The sequence below is a fragment of the Pteropus vampyrus genome, unplaced genomic scaffold, assembly GCF_000151845.1.
Source record: "Pteropus vampyrus isolate Shadow unplaced genomic scaffold, Pvam_2.0 Scaffold3, whole genome shotgun sequence".
Taxonomy (NCBI): Eukaryota; Metazoa; Chordata; class Mammalia; order Chiroptera; family Pteropodidae; genus Pteropus; species Pteropus vampyrus.
This window is the reverse complement of record NW_011888784.1, coordinates 1,665,095-1,672,197: the sequence shown is the minus strand read 5'-3', so window position 1 is coordinate 1,672,197 and position 7,103 is coordinate 1,665,095.

The following is a 7,103-nucleotide window of genomic DNA, read 5'->3' as shown; positions in this document are numbered from 1 at the left end:
GCTGATGGGCTGTAGATTCTTCACAGTCCAGAATGATCCTTTCCATTCTCTGTGTCCATACGATGGAAATGAATCCTTAGACTTGATAAAGATGCTAGACAGTCCTGTCACTTTTTATTCTCTCTCTCCTTAACAACTTGTATGTTTATAAGCGTCATATAGCATTTGAGATCTTATAAAATTAAACCAAAACAACAACAACAAAATGTTTTATGGTTTGAGGATCACCCTCGGGGTTTATTCCCAAACCCCTGAGACCGCTAATGACAATGGCCTGGTGTAGAAATCCACCCAGGTAGAGTTGTTGTGATTTTGGACATTTGATCTAATGATTATTTATGTTTCTTTTAGTGAACCCTTTGTGTGAGTCCGTGTGTGTCTGCATGTGGTTCCATTCTAGGATAGGTTTTCATCTTGTAATTTTAGATGGACACCTTCACTGGGAATTACCTTAGCCGTTGAAAAATCATCATTTTTTTTCTTGATTTCTCCTACTAGATTGCTAACCCTGATTACTGTGGTCTTTTCTAAATATCACTCTCCGCAGTTTTTTTCTTTAGGAATATTTGATGACATAATTGCCACTCCTATAGCCGGAGGTTGATTAGTAGTAAACAGTTATTTTTGCTGCATTATTGCTGTCATTTAAATTCCCGGAAATTGGGACTGACTAATCCTACAGTCAGTGGTATTTATGGATAAGAGTCAAGCAAAGCTTTATGCCTTGACTTCGAAGAGGAAGAGCTTCCCTCAGTTAAATATGGGATAGTTTTACTAGAAATGTAAAACAGTGATATGGAATAATATCAATCTGTTATGAGATAAATGTGCATCATATATATTATTGTCCAGATGAAAAAGGGATCTTTGTTTTTAAGACCCAACTCAAAATATATCAAGAACCTGGTCACACTCCTATTACTTCCTTGATGTTGATTTTCTGAGTATCTCCAAACATTCATGCCCCTAGTTAGAAGACCTTAAAACAAAAATATTTTAACTTTGTATGTTCTTTTTCAATTAGATTGAAAAAAAAAAAAAAGTCTTTAGGACAGAAACTCCTTTCTTCTGGTGTTCTCCCATATGCTGCTATTTATAGAATATATGTTCAATATGCAGGCTTTTGAAGATGTAGATGGATAAATGAATGAATGGTTAGTTTTGAAAGCAGACATTTCAAAACTTTTTCCAAAGTCAAAACAGCAAATTTTTATAAAAGAAAGTTCTTTATTTTTAATTTAGTAGTATTTTCTATGTACAACGTCCCTCTTCAGAGCATTTGAACCAAGGTGACTTTGGGCCTACATTTCTGTGGGAGCTTTGTTGGTAAAGCAAAGAGACAAAAGAAAATTACCTTAGTTGTTTATATTGCCTCTTGTTTTATTCTCTTTAACCCTAGCCTCTTTATTTGCATACTCTTAATTTAATGTTAAGATTTCAATCTAACTGACACATTTAGGCAAATTGTGTATCTACTTGCAAATATTGCAGTTCTTTTGAGAAATAAATGTTAATAAGTCTTTCAAAAATATGTTGTTCAGTAAGCTAATCAAAAATACATAAACCACTTAGGATTTATTATAAATCATATATCTACATACCATGAATGATATTCTAAATAATATACATATAATTTAGAAGGTCTGTGTGTCAAAAATTCAGAGATTTTAAAAAAATTTTTACATCTGAAATGAGATTAGTTTCAATGCTAGTTTTTTTTTTTTTCCTTAATATTGAAAAGTAGTTAGAAGATATTTTAATTCTCTCTTATTTTTTCCTGGGGGAAAGTCTTTAAAGAGAAATTGTTCATTGAATTTTCCTAGGGAACATCTACTATAACAAATGCGGACTTGGGATGCATGAAGAATTATGAACTGAAATTACAAATTTGGAATTCCATTTTAAAACTATGAGATATATTTTTATGAGTCCCTGTTGGCAATGAGAATTCCTGGTGTGGGCCATAAAACAACTGGGCCTTGCAAATTAATTTATATATAATTACACCCCAGGTTCTCAGACACAGTTCGGATGAAAACGTTGACTGCACATTGGCGTTGTTTGGATGTTTCGTTTTTTATTTAATATTCCCTCTGAAGCATTAGGCATCTAGAACTTCCAGAAAACTATGGATTTGCTATGTCATATGACCCGAGCAAAGTACAATTTCACACCCTAAGCATTCCTCAGCATAATTCATCATTGTTATCATTGTGTTAAGTATTGGAGTTCCCTTTATTTCCCAAGGTCTTGTGCATTTTGTAACAGGTCTGTAAAAGGTTCTGTAGATCTTCTACAGTTGAAACTTTCAAGTTCTCTTTAAAGTGTCGACAGAGTGATTTTGGGGTGTTTGAGGATTGGTATCTCTATTTTATACATAAGGCTCATGTCATTCTTATGAGACAGATCTAGAAGCTGCTCACCTTTGCTCGTTAAGGTCAAATGCATGTCTTGGGATATAACCTGAAAGACAATTCTGAGTTCTCATCAGCACAAAACACTTCTTGTAAAAGAGAGATATGTTTTGGTTCATTATTTCAGGAAAGGGTAGCAGAAGAAAGCAGTCTACTTACAATAGCAGGTTACACATTTCCTGGACTTCGGAATATGTTACTTGTTTCATTTGTGTTACACCTGTCTCAGATATAGAATATAACTACATAAGAGCAAACACATGTTGGCAAATAACAATATGGTACATGTAGTTGTAAGTAGAGACGCTATTCAAAGGCAGTTGATTCCATTGTGAATAAGAGTGGTCTGTAGATGATGTTAATCAGCCACAAGTTATCACAATAACTTGTGTATCTATAAACTTTTACACCTTTGCAAAGTATCAAATTGAACCATGTGAAATTCCTGATATTCAACTTTTTTAATACAAAACTGAATTTTCACATAGTTCAATCTGATATTCTCACATTTATTGTTCCTCTTGAAAGGCCACCTGCCATAGTCAAAAGCACATTGGATTTAGAGCCAGAGGCCTGGGTCCATATCCCAACAGTGCCACTTGCCTGCTGGGTGACCTTTACAAATCCATTAAAGACTGAACAGTGACATGCAAGAACAAAGAGAAATCTAATTCAAGAGATATTTATAAGTTTTTTGATCAAGAGTTACTTGATAGAGGGCCTTCTTCACAGTGGTAAAATGAAGGTGCTGTAGTATAATGTATACAAAAAGGCAAGCCAACAATTCAAATGTGACTAATTATTAATACTGTTATTGATCATCAACAGGACATTGTCAGATAGGAAGGACAGGTATCCTTATCCTTATTTTACAGTTGGAGAATGTTAAAGGATCAAGAGTAGAGTCTATACCTCTAGACACTGTCGTTCTTTTAAGGGTCCCCTGAGATGACTCTCTTGGTGTTAGGTAACCAGAGATGCTTTTCCAGCTGATTACAGCAGTGCTACGAAGACATCCAGTTAGTCAAAGGGCTCAACTCTGTAATGCTACGTAGTTGCCTTGTAAAGTCATGAAGATGTGGAATACACAAAAAAACACTCCTTTCAACATCTTTTTCGTCTCAAAAAGTGTATTAATTTGCAAACCCTGGAAGAAGCCAAGATGACCTTCAGTGGATGATTGGATAAATAAGCTAGTATATCCAGACAATGGAATATTATTCAGCACTAAAAAGAAATAGGCTATCAAACCATGAAAAACACAGAGGAAACTTAAATGCATATTACTAAGTGAAAGAAGCTAATCTGAAAAGCTTACATAATGTGTGATTCCAACTGTATGACATTCTGGAAAAAGGAAAACTATGGAGACAGTAAAAGGATCAGTGATTACCAGGGGCTGGCAGGGAGGTGGGCAAATATGCAGAGCACAGAGAATTTTTAGGGCCAAGAAACTACTCTGTGTGATACTATAATGGTAGATAACATTATTATAAATTCGTTCAAACCCACAGAATATACACTAAGAGTGACCTCTGATGTAAACTATGGACTTTGACTGACGGTGATGTGTCACTGTAAGTTCCTCAGTTGTAAGAAATGTACCATTCTGGTGGGTGATGTTGATAATGGGGGAGGCTGTGCATGAGTGGGAACAGGAAGTATATGGGGAATCACAGTACCCTTCATTAAATTTTGCTACAAACCTAAAACTTTTCTTACAAAATAAAGCCTACTTAAAAACTAATAAAATCTGAGGCTTTTTTCCACATGAGGAAATCCTTCACATTGTGATCACGAGAGCCATCTTGAATGGTAGTTGTTTTCATTCTCATTCTGTGGCAGAGAAAACAGGCCCAGGGAGGTGCCTGAGGTCCCACAAATAGAAGCGGCACAGCTAAGAAGGGAGCTCGACTCATCTAGCACAAAACCTACGCTACTGTTAAGACATTACATTCATTCATTCTTGGGCCTTGAGAAGCTCACAATATTAGGTATTTGTTTTGGGAAATCAAAATACATGCACACAAAAAAGAACAGTATGCTGCATATGAGTAGGATCAAAACTAAACACAGTGAAATTCAATATGCAGTTTTGATGATAGAGCAAATGCTCATCGCCATCAGTTGGACAGAGAATACAGTAAAATATTAGTATAGACAGCTTTCAGAAAAAGCCTCAGCCTTAATTTTACTATAATTAAAGCACCCTACAGTTTTGTATATTGTATTATGATTGGTCCTAGTCTATTTTCGAGAAGGGTAAAGTAAGGTATAGAGCAAGCTAGTTTACTTTGGAATTTATGCATGACCGTTCCATCAACCCCACCCAAACCTACAATTTTTCTTTACATTTTGAGCATTAAATTTTCTTTCTAAGACTTTTGAAGTTATTATGGTTTGCAGGCAGTGCTCAAGGATTGTCATACCAGGATTGCTTTAAGAGAATTCCCATGGATCTCTTCAGAATGAATGACTCCCCACTTTAATTCAATTTTATTGTCTCTGGGCACCAAGGTGCTGAGAGAGCACAGCATCTGTCAGGGGGTCATTGTTATGCTGCCCCTTCTTTGTTTCTGAGTTCTTGGTGCTGGATGAAGGTGTCTTGGTCCAGCTCTGTCATTGGACCCCGCATGAAATGAAAGCAAGTTACCCTGAAACTGTCCTTATGTGCGACAACCAGTGCTCTCTGGACCCAAGAGCCTTGGCTAGTTTCCCCTTGTTAATGGGAAGATGTTCCCACTTGGCCGCTTTCTCCGAATAAGAGTTGAACCACGGCGGGGTCTGCCTGCTGGCCTGAGGCTGCCTTTGGCTGTGTTTGGTAGCTGTGGGAACTTTCCTTCTTTCATTTATTCATGATAAGTAGCAAAGTACTTAATATTGTGGAGAATCTAGGTCCTCCACATGTTAGTTATATGACTGCAGGCAACCTTCTGGGCACCTGTGTCTCCATCTGTCTATGAGGACAATAACCCGCCTACCTGCTAAGAATTTCATGAAACTAAGTAGATTGATAGATAACAATTTGCTTAGAACATTGCGCTTACCTGTCCTATGCGCAATTATATGCTTATTCTGTAGCCATGCCAGATCCTAACTACTCTTGCGATCAGCCCACGCTCAGTCTTATTAACTTACAATTCCCTTATGCAGTCTCCACCAGTTAATGTCTTATTTCAAGATCCAACTCAAATGCCACTTATTCCTTGAAGTACTTCCTCTTTTGTGCACCTCAAGCTCTTGTAGTATAATAGCACTTATACTGTAATGTATAATGATACTTAAATATATCTAAATAAGTATAAAAATTTATGTAATTATACTTCTCTGTGCCTAAATAAGTATATACATGAATGTTTTAGTTTCTGCGATTGTCTGTTTATATAGGTATGGGTATTTAGATACGGATTTATTTAATCATTCATTATATACCTCTTATGTTCAGGATAACCTATTACATGGGAGATATAAGGTGAATAATATTCCTCGATCTCAAAATTTGGATACTATAGAAGGAAGTTTTTAAAAGGTAAAAATACTATGATAAATGCTGAAGTAATAATTTGGATGATCTGCAAGAAATACCTCATATCGTATATATACAGATAAGTACATATTTATACAGACATATATTTACAAATATACAATTAAAATTTGAAGAAAAAACAAAATTTCTAAGATAATTTCCAAAAACTAATTGTATTTCAGAACCAACAACTGCTGTAGGTATCAAGTAATAAATCATGAACTCATTTCTACACATTCTAACAAAACCAAGCACTGTACCCCAGGATTTCCACCCTTGAATACATGGTTTTAAATTTAAATTTGCTAGCTCTCTCATTCTGATGGCATCCTCAGTTTTCTGCCTCACTCCTAAACTTTTCACACTCCTTTGATAAACTGTTGACTGAATATATTCTCTATAACCTTTGCCACTATGTTTCTTCAGCAGAATCTTTTTTTTTTTTCCCCCATTTAACAGATAACTTTATGTCCCTTTTTTTCTGGGAACAATGTGACTAGGAGTACAACTCGTCACATATAATTTTAGAAGACCCGATTCATCCACGTTTAACTAAATAAAATAGGATTTTTACAATGCATTTATTCACAGATAATTAATTTATTAAACTTAAATAGTTCTATGATAGATTGACTTCCCCTAGTTTGCATTATTTGTCATTTACTATCTCTGTTGCCTTCAGCAGATCTTGGAAGGAAAGTTGAGTTTGTTTAGAGGTTTATAATTTCTTTTTCCTGAAAGATCATTGCCTTTGTTTCTCTGCTATTCAATGGTATATACACATTATCCAGATGATCAGTAAAGTAATTGTACAGAGAGCCCACAAGTGTTCATTAAATAGCTTACTCTAAGAAGTATGCAGACTTCATCAATTTTAAGATTTTATTTCTAGCCTGACTCTTTATAAGGAAGAGAAAAAGAAAACAGCTGATAATTATATCAGTACAAATCGGATCTTTTCTGTTTTGTGTAGCCATGTCTAAATGATTATGACATTAATTAATATGAATAGCATGTATGATGTGATCACAGTTTGTTTGCCCTTCCTTCTTTCCTCTCCTCTCCTCCCCTCCCCTTCCTTTCCCTCCCTCTCTCTCTCTCTTTCTTTCTTTCTTTCTTTCTTTCTTTCTTTCTTTCTTTCTTTCTTTCTTTCTTTCTTTCTT